This window comes from Nicotiana sylvestris, chromosome 6, assembly GCF_000393655.2.
Source record: "Nicotiana sylvestris chromosome 6, ASM39365v2, whole genome shotgun sequence".
NCBI lineage: Eukaryota > Viridiplantae > Streptophyta > Magnoliopsida > Solanales > Solanaceae > Nicotiana > Nicotiana sylvestris.
In genome coordinates, this window is record NC_091062.1 from 198,060,304 (window position 1) to 198,076,799 (window position 16,496).

The following is a 16,496-nucleotide window of genomic DNA, read 5'->3' on the forward strand; positions in this document are numbered from 1 at the left end:
ACCGACTATAGAAGTAGCTATTTAAATTTATTATTAACACCTATATGTATATATAAAAAAAATCTAAAATATTATGGTACATACTAGTCTTTTGTATTTTAAGTCTAGTTCTTTGCTATTACAAAAATCTAATTCTTTGTCTTTACATTCTAGTTTGATTGGTAGTTTGTTTTTGCTAAATACAAGAATTATTCATGTTAAAAATAATTGATTTTTAATTGAGTACTTAAATTATTCATCACTATTTGATTCAATTATCATCATTATATCATGCTAAATGATAGATTTCTCAAAGAGCAATTGGTTTGATAGTGTTACGTTGAAAATGTAGTCGCCGAAATATGTGTTTGGTAGTGTATGACAGTATGTCTCATATTTAAGAAAAAATCGATAAATAACCGAAAAATCGAGAAAAACTGAATCGCTAAAAAAACGACTTAATTGGTTTGGTTTGGTTCGGTTCCAACATTTTAAGAACCAACTTACTTGGTTTGATTTCTTTTTAGGAAAAAATCGATCCAAACCGAGCCATAAACACCCCTAGTTATCAACCTATAATAAAAAGTAAAAATATAAAAAAATATTTTTCAGTTGGAATACATTTTCTAGAAAGAAATTTTTGCGGCAACGGTTATTTGATATTTACATGGCATTGCTCGTCTAGTTAAGGGTGGCAAGTGGGCCGGTTAGGCCCAGGCCCGGGAGCCCATATGGGTAGTGGGCCTAAAGAGGCATACGCATTTAAGATCGGGACCAGGGGTTTGAGGTCCAAGTGGGCCGGTTCATATAAAATGCCCGTTAGGGGCGGGACCGTTTGGGCCCGGGACCGTCTCCTAAGTGGGTCGGTGTCGCGCCCCCTTTTTCTCGCGAAATCAGGTTTATGACAATTGGTATAGGATAATTCGTTCTTTTTGGGAACTGGGTTTTGCATTTTGAAGAGTCGTCACCTAATGATTTAAGGTGCATTAGGACACCAATAGGGTTCAATTCTAAGTTTCGTTGGAATGACCAAAGATAGGGTAAGGGCTTGAAATTATCCTAAGGGAAAGGTGTTAGGCACCCCTCAGGATCCACTAGTGTGGTTCCCGGCCCGACAGTTTATTGTGAATTTAGCAAATAAACAAGTATGGGTTCAAATATTAGGGGATTTAAATTTAAACACATAAAAGAGAGAACAATTAAAAGAAGAGTTTTAAAAAAAGAGTTTGCAAATAAAGGGAAAGGGGGTCCTAGGTTTATATTTAATATGGATCACATCAATGCGATACCCGGTATGACACTCCTCAAAAGAGGGAATACACGTGGTATTAGTGCACCGGTCATCATATACATATCTACCATTCCCACCCCGTTAAGGTATTAAAGCGTGGAATGGCCTCGATTACTATTGCATGCTATTTACCCGTCCCATTCCTATCAGTTACGGAGGAGCTTAGGACTACTATTCCTAAAGGGGAGGGATATTAGGCTGATTTTTTGGTTTCAAAAAGGTAAAAATCTAAGGTGACATATAAAATACATATACTGCATGTTGGGGAAGCATATAAACAGGTAAAGGCCCATGTACACCTCTTCAAACAAAACACATAAATAGCATGACTTGCACATACTTTTTTAGGTCTGATTAAATACTAAAGACGAGGGTAGTTTGATTATCGAGGCAGATCAGTTTATTACATAACTCAGATAAGAAGTCTGAATCAGGCATGCCTGCTGGTTGTAGAAATTAACAAAGTGGACTCAATTTTATGGTTATTACTCTATGACTTGCCTAAGTGTTTTAGGTGAGGTCCTATAGACATGATATCTAATTGATTCAGAATGTGGCGAAGCAGTAACAACTTAAAGCGAATTGTTTAAGATCTTATAGGCATGCTTGCTAAACCTCGTTAAATAGAGAAGGAAAGTTGTTTAAAACTGGTTCAGAATCGAACTGATTTTAAACTGAACTAGTTTCAGATTCTGTAGGCGATAATATCTAATATTGATGATTTTAATCCCTATAGGCATGATATCTAACATTGAATGTGAATAGAAAACGAACCAAAATTTTACTTGGGAATCCCTATAGGCATGATTTCTATATGTTATACTGATTTCAACCTTATGAGCATGATACTTACTTATATCTGTTTAGAACTTAAAGCATGATATCTATGTGGCATGCAGAATTTAAATAAGTCCTATAGGCAGGTTATCTACATGTGAAGTTGATCGTGAAGAAATTAAGATAAATCCTATAGACATGGTGTCTAAAATGCAGAATTGCACATGCAGAAATTTAAGAAAAACAGTCCTATATGCATGTTTTCTACCCTTGAGCATACATAATCACCCAACCCTTTTCACTAGCCAACCCCAAGCGTTTATTACAAGTTATTACAGACCAGATGTAATGAATTACACCAAAAAAGTACAAAGAAAAGTTACAACCAGAGGTAGCCTTATTCTTGACTTCCTCTCTAAGTTATGGAATAAACTACCTCAAATGCCATTGATCCAAAGCCTTTCTCAGATTTGAGTGTGTCAAGTTCCCTAAGGGTTTCAAGAGAACCCCGGGCAGTGCTCACACCCAAGTTACATAACTAGAATAGAGATGAGTGCAGTGTGGAAATGTCAGCCCTTATGTGTCCAAGTTCAGAGGGAGCTCATGGGTCCCAAGGAAAGGCTAACATAAGGGGCAGAATTTTAAGTTCTAAGAAGATAGTGAATGTGCAAGAACAGAGTTTTAGAGATTGAGGGAATAAAAGAGAGGGGAAAGGGTGATTAGGGAACAGTCACTAGCATCTCACAGAGTTAATTACTTCATACAAGGGGGGGTCAGGGTTGGAAATCCCTTGCAAGGAGCTTATACACTTAGGCAGGGGTTAGCTTTCGACATGCACAGCAATGGGAAGTGCTGACATGCCTATAAACTAATCAGAACACACAACATATAAGAGAAACATGGAGGTTATGATCCCAGAGGAATCAGGTTTGGGTCATGCACAACAACGTCCAATGCTGTCATGCCCCAAACCAACCACAATTATTAAACATATTAGGGTAGGGGTTTAAGATTCACAAGTCATGATACATTAATTCTGAATAGGAAAAGGGGAAATTATAGCATGCTTAATAAATGGTACTGAGTTAAATACAAACAGTAGACAAACAAGAATGCAAGAAACAGTAAATAAGCATGTTGTGGTTGGCGCAGAAGCTTAATTAGAACATACCAGTAGGAAATGCGAATGCAGAAAAAAAATAAGCAAGTTTCACACAGCCTAGCCTTGGCTTTCAGCCGGCTAGGTAAAGCAGCAATGCAAGTAGTAACAGAGAAAAGAGAGAGATTTGGTGGGGTGTATGTCTGAACTCAAGTGTTTTTATGCCTTGTGTTCGTGTGTTTGAAAGAAAAGAAATGCAGGGTATTTATAGCTTTCTGAAAAAGAGTAAGAGAGAAGTAATAAGTTGCAAACATGGAAATAATCACAATTCAGAATCAATTATACAAGTGATTGCCTTTAATTAAGGGATCACTTGCTTAACGGGCAGTGACAGATTCAAAATAAGGAAAGAAATCAATTTGTAAGCAGGCTGATAGTTGCCGTAAAAGAAGTACTAAAACATTAAGTAAGCAATCGAGTCGAGGTACAGAAATATTCTAATTTCGGAAAGGATTCAGTAAGGCAAAACAGGAAAATAAATCAATTAACCTTAATAGGCGAGTGAAATCAGAATTTCACAAAGGAAAAGTTTGAAAACAGTCACAAGTTTGGAGATCAATCAAAGAAGGAAACTCAGCATATAAATAGAGAGCACAAACACTATACATGTGAGGCCAAGCCTATTGGCAAAAGGAAATAGCATGCAATAGTAGCACAAAATTCAGTAAATGGCAACATTCGAAGCATGATAGTCCAGTAGGACAAGTCACATTGAATCAGTAGTGAAGAAAACATAGAATATCAAAAGCATGCGAAGATCTCACAGTAGCAGGTGAGGAAAACCCCTTTAAAAAAATAGTTTGAGCATAATCGAGTTTTATAGAGGATAGAAACCCAGAATCAGAAAAATCACACAAAGGGATAAGAGGTTTCGAAATAAAGAACATCAAATCGAGTCAAGTACTTAAACGAACAGTCTCAGACTCAAAGCCATAGGATTTTCAACAATAGAGGAATTTCAAAAGAGGATAAACAAACAAATCGGACAAAACTCAAGCAAACAAGCATTCATCTAATAAACAGTCAAAAGAAATTAGGGCTTTTAACATGCAAACTTAGGTAGAAGAACGATATGAGCAAACATAGCAAAACATGTCAAAAAAATCAAAGAAACGTTTTGAAATAACTCAACAAGAAAACCCTAATCGGAAAAGATAAAGAGTTTTGAAAGCAGAGTTTTAAAAGAAACTTTGAGAAAAACGCTTAGAAGTTCAAAGCAAACATAGATCTGAAGCAGATCTAAAAGAAGTCAAAAGAAACTTAGAGATTAGGGTTTCAGAAGAACCCCAAGTGATGAGAAAGGCCTTGAAAACCATCGATCTAAGCAGAAAAGTCAAAAGTATGACTCGAATAGCCATGGCTGGTCGGAGAAAGATCAAAGACGACTGGAGAACAGTCATCGAGCAAAAACCGGACAAAAATCCCTTCAGGATCTGGTCATGAGACCACAGAAACGAACACGTAGAAGCCATAGTTTGAGGGTGTTGTAGAGAGGATTTGAGAGAAGGGGATTCAGAGGCGGTGTATGGTGGAAAATGGTAGGGTTTAGGGGGTCATTTGGGATTAATTAAGGTAAGGGGTCTGGTGGCCGTTGATCATTTTGATCAACGGCCTGGATTGAAAGGGTAAGTGGGGCGGTTTAAAGAATAGGGTTTGGGTTGGTTTAGATTGTAATTGGGTCGGGGTAATTGGTCTTCAAATTGGATTCAATTGGGGTTCAAAATCAGGCTATAACTGAAATAAAATGGGGCTAACATTTAAATAGCCAATTTTCCTATTTGATTTATAAAAAATAATAAAATAGCTTTTTTAAATAAATTAAAGGTACTAAAATAATTTATGGTCCATAATTATCAAATTAAAAATACTGGACTTAATTTTTATAGATATAAACACAATTAAATCTAAAGGAGGCTAGAATTGCAATTATATGCAATTTAGCCTTAAAAATACTAAATCAATTATAAAAAATATGCAAAAAATATATTATCTATATTTTAGTATAAATATAAGAATCCAATAAATGAATCACCAAAAATTATAATTTTGGAAATATTACTGGGTTTGTTATGAGTAAAACAAGGGAATAAATTGGTTTTAAAATCTTTAAAAATTATGAAAAAAATAATAATAACACAATTGGACATACTTATATATGCCTACATATAATGTTTTGAAAGTATTTTTCATATAAAAAATATACAGGAAAAATTGGGTATTAACAACTGCTCATCTTTACCCGGGAAGGATGAAAGAGTTGTCGGGTAAAGATATGATGGCCAATTTTGACCGAGCGAAACGGTTTGAAGAGGTTTAGGCCGCGCCCTAGCTTCTGGGCTACCTACATATCCCTGGTTTTATAAAAATCAGGCCATATGTAGTTCGGGATCCGTCGGCGGTGTATGCCGATGGAGCCTTTCGAGAACGGACGCAATATCTGGGACGGGGGAATGGTTAAGGTTTGATATGGCTCCGGGAACTGGAGCGGGATCGCTCCTGCCGAGATGGTCGTTTCTCGCCGGTTTACCTATAAATAAGCAATACAAGCATATATTGTGCGTAAGTTTAAATATGATGCAATTTCCTATCGGACCATGAAGGTTGTCTTTGGACGGTTAGGATGACGTCCTTAGACCATGGTGTCCTGGGCCATGAAACGTATAATAAAGGATTCACAGGCCATGAAATGATGCTCTCGGGCTATGAGGATGATGCCTCCGAACCATGATGCCTTTGAATAATGATATGCAAAATATTAAAAGGGGTCATCAGGCCATGACATGGTGTTCTCGGGCTATGAAAATGGTGCCTCCGAACGATGATGCCTTTGGATAATTTGGCGATCTTTCAGCCCATGAGATACAGTATTTGGCGATCTTTCAGCCCATGCAAATGCAGTAGGTGGCGATCTTTCAGCCATGCAAATGTAGATGAAGTGGCGATCTTTCAGCCATACAGATGTAGATAAAGTGGTGATCTTTCAGCCATGAAAATATAGATAAAGTGGCGATCTTTCAGCCATGCAAATGTGGATGAATTGGAGATCTTTTAACCATGCAAATGTAGATGAAGTGGCGATCTTTCAACCATGCAATGCAGTAGGTGGCGATCTTTCAGCCATGCAAATGTAGATAAGGTGGCGATCTTTCAGCCATGCGAATGTAAATGAGGTGGCGATCTTTCAGCCATGCAAATATAGATAAGGTGGCGATCTTTCAGCCATGCGAATGTATGAGGTGGCGATCTTTCAGCCATGCAATGCAGATGAGGTGGCGATCTTTCAGCCATGCAATGCAGTAGGTGGCAATCTTTTAGCCATACAAATGTAGATAAGGTGGCGATCTTTCAGCCATGCAAATGTAAATAAGGTGGTGATCTTTTAGCCATGCAATGCAGATGGAGATAGATTTTAGTCTCGGAAGGCAGAATGGTAGCCTTATGCAATGCAGAAATGTAGATGGAGACAGTGTTTAGTCTAAGAAGGTAGAATGGTAGCCTTATGTAATGCAGAAATGCAGATGGAGACAGTGTTTAGTCTCAGAAGGCAGAATAGTAGCCTTATGCAATGCAAAAATGCAGATGGAGACAGTGTTTAGTCTCGGAAGGCAGAATGGTAGCCTTATGCAAGAAATAAAATAGCAAACAGTAACAGAGCTCTCTTAGCTGATAGTGGATTGCAATATTGTGATTGCTGGGGACATTGTGACATATGGAACGTCACCGGTATGTATGGATGGAAAATATAAGTAAGTGCGACAATTCTGAGGGTTGTATTCCTGAACGATGTTTGTCTCGTGAGTGTATAGTATGTCTGATGCTTTCGTAATCCAAGTGCCTACATCCAAAGAAAAGTCGTGATTTTTGTAAAGGGGGAGGGTTAGTTCGTATCCCCACTGGCTCTGTTTGACCTGCTCGGCTTTGATCTGGTGATAATATATGTGTCATTGGGGTAGCGTTGCTAAACAAGGCGATTTCAGTAATAAACATGCATGATTTTGTAAAAAGTATGACATAAGTATGTAATTAAGAAACAACTTTTAGATAAACCGACACTCGTGACGTGGTTCAAGACATTGTAACCTCTCTTGCTACGGAATTTTGAGGGGCCTCCTTAAAATTCTGCCCCAGTTTAATGGGTTGATATTTTTGACTATTGCTTGCGATGATTGGCTGGAATTGCTTCGGAATTTTTAGGGTCCTCCTCAAAATTCTGCCCCAGTTTCCAATCGCGGGGGGGGGGAGATGAAATTTTATTGAATTATGATTGAACCCATAGGGCTGCCTACGTATCCTCTCTTAAACGGGAATCAGGTCAAGCGTAGTTCAGTTTACATCATATAAGGGAAGCATAAAGATTACACATAGTAACGCTTGACTGCATCTGAATTAATCAGCTTTTGGCCAAACTTCTCCGTCCATTTCTACAAGTATGAGGGCTCCTCCTGTCAGAACCCAGTGAACCATGTATGGAACCTGCCAGTTTGGAGAGAATTTCCCCTTGGCTTCATCTTGATGCGGAAAAATTCTCTTTAACACCAGATGCCCCAGTGTGAACTATGTTGGCTTGACTCTTTTGTTGAAGGCTCTAGACATTCTGTTATGATAGAATTGACCGTGGCAAACTGCATTCATTCTCTTTCCATCTATAAGGACTAGTTGCTCATAACAAATTTTTACCCACTCTGCGTCGTCGAGCTCAGATTCTTGTATGATCCTTAGGGAAGGAATTTCTACCTCAGTTTTTTGCCCCAGTTTTTGATTGCGAGGGGGGAAGTGAAAATTTTATTGAATTGTGACCGAACCCATAGGGCTGCCTACGTATCCCCTCTTAAAAGAGAATTAGGTCAGTCGTAGTTCAATTTACATCATATAAAGGAAGCATAAAGATTACACATAGTAACGCTTGACTGCATCTGAATTAATCGGCTTTGGCCAAACGTCTTCGTCCATTTCTGCAAGTATGAGGGCTCCTCCTATCAGAACCCGGTGAACCATGTATGGACCCTGCCAGTTGGGAGAGAACTTCCCTTTGGCTTCATCTTGATGTGGAAAATTTTTCTTTAACACCAGATGCCCAGGTGTGAACTGTCTTGGCTTGACTCTTTTGTTGAAGGCTTTGGACATTCTGTTCTGATAGAGTTGACCATGGCAAACTGCATTCATTCTCTTTCCATCTATAAGGGCTAGTTGCTCATAACGACTTTTCGCCTATTCTGCGTCGTCGAGCTCAGCTTCTTGTATGATCCTTAGGGAAGGAATTTCTACCTCGGCAGGAATGACGGCTTCCGTACCATAGACCAGCATATAGGGGGTTGCCCCGGTTGATGTGCGGACTATGGTGTCAATACCCTAATATAGCAAATGATAACTTCTCGTGCCACTATTTATGCTTCTCTATCATTTTCCTCAATATCTTCTTGATATTCTTGTTGGCGGCTTTCACAGCTCCATTCATTTGAGGCCCGTAGGCTGTGGAATTCTTCTATCTGATCTTGAAAGTTTCACACATAGCTTTCATCAAGTCACTATTGAGGTTGGAGTCATTATCAGTAATGATCGACTCTGGAATCCCGAATCAACAAACAATGCGGTCACGGACAAAGTCTGCCACAACTTTCTTAGTTACTGCTCTGTAAGATGCTGCTTCTACCCACTTGGTGAAATAGTCGATGGCTACTAAGATAAACATGTGTCCATTGGAGGCGACAGGCTCGATTGGTCCAATAATGTCCATTCCCCAAGCGGCGAATGGCCACGGTGAGCTTGTTACATTAAGCTCATTTGGAGGTACCTTTATCATGCCTGCATGTATCTGACAGCGGTGGCATTTCCGGACATACTGGATGCAGTCCGTTTCCATAGTCATCCAAAAGTAACCAGCCCGGAGTATCTTCTTTGCTAAGATAAAATCGTTCATATGTGGACCGCAGGTCCCAGCATGAAACACTTCTAGTAGCTTGTATGCTTCCTTTGCATCGACACACCTTAGTAATCCTAAATCAGGAGTCCTCCTATACAGGATTCCTCCGCTGTGAAAGAAGTTGTTGGAAAATCTCCGAAGTGTGCGTTTCTAAGTAGGATTTTCAAGTTCTGGGTATTCGCCTTTTGCCAAATATTCCTTGATATCATAAAACCAAGGCTTTTCATCTGCTTTTTCTTCGACGTAGGCACAATAAGCTGGCTGATCGTGGATCTTTACTGGAATGGGATCAATGAAGTTTTTGTCTAGATGTTGTATCATAGATGACAAGGTAGCCAATGCATCAGTGAACTCATTATAGACTCTAGGAACATGTTGGAACTCCGTTTTTGTGAACCTCTTCCTCAATTCATGTACATGATGCAGATACGGGAGTATCTTGGAGTTCTTGGTCGCCCATTCTTCTCGGACCTGATGTATGAGTAGGTCTAAATCTCTGATCACTAACAACTCTTGAATGTTCCTATCAATGGCCATCTTGAGCCCTAGGATGCAAGCTTCGTATTCAGCCATGTTGTTGGTACACGGGAACCTGAGTTTTGCAGACGCCGAATAATGCTAACCGGTTTATGATACCAGGACTGCTCCTATGCCGACTCCTTTGAAATTTGTTGCTCCATCGAAAAACAATTTCCAACCATCATAGGATTCTGCAATGTCCTCTCCTATGAACGATACCTCTTCATCAGGAAAATATGTTTTCAGGGGTTCGTATTCTCCATCCACGGGATTTTTAGCAAGGTGATCTGCCAATGTCTGTCCTTTGATCACTTTCTGCATTATGTAAACAATGTCGAACTCACTCAACAGGATTTGCCACTTGGATAGCTTTCCAGTGGGCATGGGCTTCTGAAAGATATACTTCAAAGGATCCATCCTTGATATGAGATATGTAGTATAGGCACAAAAGTAATGCCTCAGTTTCTAAGCTACCCAAGTCAAGGCACAACAGGTGCGCTCTAACAGAGAATACCGGGCCTCATACGGGGTGGACTTCTTACTGAGGTAATAAATGGCCTGCTCCTTCCTCCATGTTTCATCATGCTGCCCCAGAACGCAACTGAAAGCTCCATCCAATTCTGCAAGGTAGAGGAATAAGGGTCTACCTGGCTCAGGCGGGACTAAGACTGGTGGTGTTGACATGTATTCCTTGATTTTGTCGAAAGCCTTTTGGTAGTCATCAGTCCATTTGATAGTGGCGTCCTTCTTCAACATCTTAAAGATCGATTCACAGATAATTGTAGATTGTGCTATGAACCGGCTGATGTAGTTAAGCCTTCCCAAGAAACTCATCATATCCTTCTTGTTCTTTGGCGGTGGCAATTCTTGAATAGCTTTGACTTTTGATGGATCCAGCTCTATTCCTCGCGCGACTCACAATAAACCCAAGTAATTTTCCAGCAGAAACCCCAAATGCGCACTTTGCAGGATTCAGTTTTAGGTTGTACCTTCGCAGTCTATTGAAGAACTTCCTCAAATCTTCCATGTGATTGGTGGCTCTCTTGGACTTAATGATGACATAGTCTACATATACCTCAATCTCCTTGTGTATCATATCGTGGAAAATGGTGGTCATGGCCCTCATGTAGGTGGCCCCTACATTTTTCAACCCAAACTGTATCATCTTGTAACAATACATTCCACACGGCGTAATAAAAGTCGTTTTCTCAACATCTTCTTCATCCATCCAGATCTGATGATAACTAGCGAAATAATCTACAAATGATTGCAACTCGTGCTTGGCGTAATTGTCGATCAGGATGTGTATGTTTGGTAAAGGAAAATCGTCTTTTGGACTGGCCCGATTGAGATCCCGATAGTCGACACAGACTCTGACCTTCCCATCCTTTTTTGGCACTGGTACAATGTTGGCTAACCATGTCGGGTATTCTACTACCCTGAGAACCTTAGCTTTGACCTGCTTAGTGACTTCTTCCTTGATTTAGACTCATATCAGGCTTGAACTTTCTGAGCTTTTGCTTTACCGGAGGATATGTTGGATCGGTTGGAAATTTGTGAGCCACAATAGAGGTACTCAGACCAGTCATATCATCATACGACCAGGCGAATATGTCCCCATATTCTCTTAGAAATTCTCTGTATTCCTTCTTCTCTAACGGCGATAAGTGAGCGCTGATTCGTGTTTCTTTGATATTTTCTGCATCTCCCAAGTTAACAACTTCTGTCCCATTCAAGTTGGACTTAGGTCTGTTCTCAAAATTCTCAACTTCCTTAACAATCTCTTCTGGTATATCATCTTCCTCTGAATCTATGTCTGTTTGTTGCGTTGTCTCATCGCATGTCACAGTCATTGGTTCATTAAGATAAATAATAGTAATGTTGTATAGGTAAAGTAAGGAGGAAAAATAATAATGAGCGTCGAATCATAAGAAAAGTTAAAATGCTTTAATAAATTGCGTAACTGTTTTGGAACATTGGAGATCTCTGCGGGAATTAAAATGCAAAAGAAAATCATTTAGTAAATAAAACAGTGCATGATGCCTGTTTTAGCCTTGCTACCCCGAGGCTCGTCGGGCTATGGTTGTCCGGATGGTCCAGTTATTGAGGCGTGCCTCTCTGCTTACAGCCTTTATGGAAAGGCCTTCCTCCCCCTCCTCCTCGAGAACAACATAACAGTCCATGTCATTGTCTTCTAAGAATAAGTTCTTTATCGTTGCCAGTGCTTCTTCTTCATCTGACCCATAAATAATATCGGCCAATTGGAAGGTTTGCTCCAGATGTGGTATTGACTGCTCCAGTGGATAGTAAGAATCGCGCCATGGTGGCGACCAGTTGTTGAATTCTTCCCAGGTGTACTCTTATCCCAGACCGAAAATGGTGCCATGTTTCTTGAGTTTCATGGGCTTAGTGATTCCTTGGAGGTTCTTGCCGAGCCCCTTACCAAGTTCGTACCCACTCCAATTCAGTATACTTTCGATCTTGTTATCCCACTATTTGTTTTTGTCAACAGCATTTACCCGTTCAATGTGATGGTAGGTCACTCCACCCAGCTTCTTTCTTCCTTCGATTGACGGAATGGTCTGGCGATTGTATATAGAGTTGTTACCGTCCTCGTGAATGATCACTTCTTGATGATTCCATTCAAATTTTACTGCTTGATATAGTGTCGATGCTACGGCCCCAGCGGCATGGATCCATGGCCGACCTAACAGCAGATTGTAAGATGCTGGCACGTCTATCACCTGGAAATCAACGCCAAAACATGTTGGCCCCATTTGTAAGCATAGACTAACCTCTCCAATGGTGGACCTTTGAGAACCATCAAAAGCTTTCATATTGATGGCTCTGTCTTTTATCTCGTGTAGTCCCTTACCCAACTTCTTGAGTGTTACTAGTGGCAAATGTTGAGACTTGGACCCCCCTCGATCAGGATCCTGGTGATGAAGTAGTCCTCGCATTGCATAGTGATGTGTAGTGCTTTGTTGTATCCCAACCCTTCAGGTGGTAGCTCGTCCTCGTGAAAAGTGATCTTATGGCTCTCCAACACTTGTCCTAACATGTTAGACATTTCTCTGCCAGTGATGTTGCTTGGTACGTATGCCTCACTTAGTACCTTTAGCAGAGCATTTTTGTGTGCCTTAGAGTTTTGTTGTAAAGCAAGAATAGAGATTTGCGCCGATGTTTTGTTCAACTGGTCGATGACCGAGTATTCCTTGGCATGTATCTTTCTCTAAAGATCGTCTAGACCTGTCTTAATAATGGGTGGCCGGTTAGAGGCCTGCTTGCTTGAGTCGGCTAGGTGTTTCGGGGTATAAACCCTAATAATTCTCATCATACCCTGTGCGACAACGGTCTCTTCGAACCTGACCTTGCCTTTCCTCCTGCCTCGGCTATATAGTCCTAGGGTACAACCTTTGTATGGAATGGTGTCATGGTCGACATCACCACTGGGATCGGCGTGATTCTCCTTACTTTGAACAGGGCATGTGCCTTGGGCGACAAGACTGCAACTTCAAACGGTGTGGGTACATTTGCCGGAGACACAAATTCAACCTCAATTGGCGTTGGTGCCTTTGTGGATGACATTGCTTCAAATTCAAGCAGCATATACATATTTACCTCAGCGTCCCCAGATGGCTGAATCTGGACTATGATCGGACTAAGAGTAACTATTGACTTCTTTGGGTGATCTCCTTCCGCAAGAAATAGAAGTTTCTTTCAGTCTATATTTTCAAAGAGAGACGTAGAAGTCAAAAAGAAAGACTTTCAGTAACACTTATTCCAACAACACTGAAATGGATATCGTATAACCCGATTGATCCCTCGGGATCCCAATCATCGTCTATTTCAATCATGTGAACGTCTCCACCCTTATGGTCTGGCAGGGGGTTATTGCGGACATTCGTAGTGGGTTCTTTTGCCACAATAATCTTGTTATCGATTAAAGCCTGGATCTTGTCCTTCAAAGAACGACATTCGTCGATGGTGTGTCCCTTCATGCCGGAATGGTATGCACAGGATTTGTTCGGGTTAACCCACTGAGAAGGGTTCTCAGGAGTTGCAGTAGGGATAGGGGTGACATAACCAGCAGCCTTGAGTCCTTCGTACAATTTGTCAATAGGTTCAGTAATGGCTATGTATTGTTTTGGGGGTCGTGATCAAAATTTGGTCGAGGTCTAAGGAAGTTTTAGCGTGTAGAAGGTGATTGATAGTGGGATGGTTGAGTATTGTAGGTTTGGTAGACATGTGCGGGTTGAGAATATCTGGGTGAAGTAGGCTGATATGTGGGAGGTGGAGACGATTGATAGTGGGTGGTGGAGTCTGGTAAGAGGGTGAGGGTGCTTGGTAGTTCGGTGTAGGCTGATATGTGAGTGGAGGCATTGGGTAGGTTTGGTATTTGATAGGAGATTTGGTTCTCTGCGTAACCATTACGGCTCCTACGTCTCTTTTCTTGGACACTCTACCTAACTGTAAAGGCTTATTTGTAGCTTGCAAAGCCTCGAAGTTCGTAACCATACCGCTTTTGATGCCCTCTTCAATCTTTTCTCCCAGATTGATAATGTCAGAAAATTTGTGGCTCTCGATCATTATTAGTCGTTCATAATACTGCGGGTCTTGAGCCCGGACAAAGAATTTGTTCATCTATTCCTCTTCTAAGGTAGGTCTGACCTTAGCAGCTTCGGACCTCCAGCGAGTAGCATAATCGCGAAATGTTTCTGTGGGCTTCTTCTTGAGATTCTGAATATAGAACACATCCAGCGCATTCTTTGTGTTGAACCTGAACCTGTCCATAAAGTCAGACGCCATGCTTACCCAGTTTGACCATTTCTTTGGATCTTGGCTAATATAACAAGACAAAACATCTCGCTTTAAACTCCTCATGAACAGCTTCATGCGGATTCTTTCGTCTTTCCCTACTCCGACCAGCTTGTCACAGTACGTTCTAAAATGGACCCTTGGATCCCCTGTACCATCAAATATCTCGAACTTAGGAGGTTTGCACCCCTCGGGGAATTCGACATCGGGTTGTATGCAAAGATCTTCATAGTTCAGCCCCTCAATTCCCTTGCTTCCTTCAACGCCTTGAATCCGGCTAGTCAATTTCTTAAGTTCCTCAGCCAGGTTCCTGATGAGCAAATCCTTATCATCAGACTCGAGTGTGCTTAAGATAAGTTGGGTGGAGTGTGGCATGGTCTCCACGTAGATGGGGGTGTTATGGTGGGAGTGGAAGTGGTCATTTGTGGAGTTTTTCAGTTCTGGGATGAGTAAGAGGGTGTTGTTTGAGGTATGTCAGGTTTTGCAGTGATGGTGAGGAGCGGGATGGTTCTATTGCTTTGGGATATTTTGTGGAGGTGTAGGGTTCTAAGAATTTGGGAAATTGATATCTGGAGTGGTGAGGGAAAATGACAGATTTGCCAGATTCCGAACCTGATCAAGTTCTTCTTGGAATTTCAGCAGTTTTGTTCAAGTTGGGATGTATTTTCCTTAGGAACCTGAGTACCATGACCATGAGTGGCCTCTACCCATTCAGTTGAATTCTCCTTTCTGACATTGTTCAAATCTTCTATCTTCCCTTTGTTCTTGTTTTTGACAGGACTAAGAGGAGGAGTGGGTGGAGGGCCCCTGGATCTCGTGGAATATGATGATGTTGCCAGAGTGCACGAACTAACCTTTGGGGAAGGGGAATAATAAAACAAAAAGATAACAAGTTAGTGAGGTTTATAAAAAGTATTGCAATATTTAAACACATAGTGCGAAAATGTAAATCGTGTCCTAATTTGGGGACCTCCTTGTGCCCGAGGTAGGCCTAGCGACAAATTAATTTGGAGAACTCAGAATGCTAAATGCCTCATTTTATTGATAGAAAATAAGACGAATCCCAAATCAACACTAAATAAACAAGAAATGAAAATCACTAATGGCCATTGACCTTATTACATTTTATAAAACGAAAAGAAAAGCTCTTATCTACTTGGTCCCAGAAGGACCTTCCTCAGGTTGAATGCTCTCGTTGATCAAATCCTCTAGTTCGCGTAGGTTCACCAGTAAAAGTGCCTTTGCCAGGTGTTCTCCTTCGTTTCCTTCAGCGTTCTGGTAGTCGGTGACTCTCTTCCTCACTTATCCTTCTAATTCCAGCAGACTGTATTCCAGATATTCCAACTTTTTGCTAGCTCTGGCGGCCCTCTCTTTCCACTCATTGATTTGGTCATCTGATGGAAGACTCCTCCACCAGTCTAGCAAGAGTGGGGGCGTGCTAACCATACTGAAACTGGGGACCTCATTCTTCATTTTCTGCAAGACAAATAAGGTTAGGCCCTTACCCCCACCAGACTCGACTATTTAACATCAACAATTAGCATAAAGCATTTAGTTCTCCAAATAAATGCACAGAACGTGATGTGTCCATTTGGGTTTTAGGGAAACCCAGTGGACTTTGGACAAGGCTATCTTAAAGGATCATTATGTGGACAACATAACTGACCCAACTAGGTTTGACCATGATGCATGCATAATTCGAAGAGAGTAAGGTTTCTATGGGGTTTTAGACTCGTACCTTTGAGCGACAACTCAAGGGGGAAAGGCACGGAACCGTCGACTACACCGTTGATCGACTGGTTTTACCTCAAATATTCCTCTTTCCGAATTTAGGGGGTAATAATATAGGAAGAGCGCAACCACTCATTATAAGCGTTGCTATGGTATTTGTTTGGCACGAGTAGAGTATGATGTTGAGAATGATTATGCAATAATTAAAAGCATGTTGGCACATATTTGCACGTTAAGAAAGCAGTAAATACAATAGTTTCATAATTTAAAGCAGTAATAAAGGAAAGAAACAAAAGACAAGT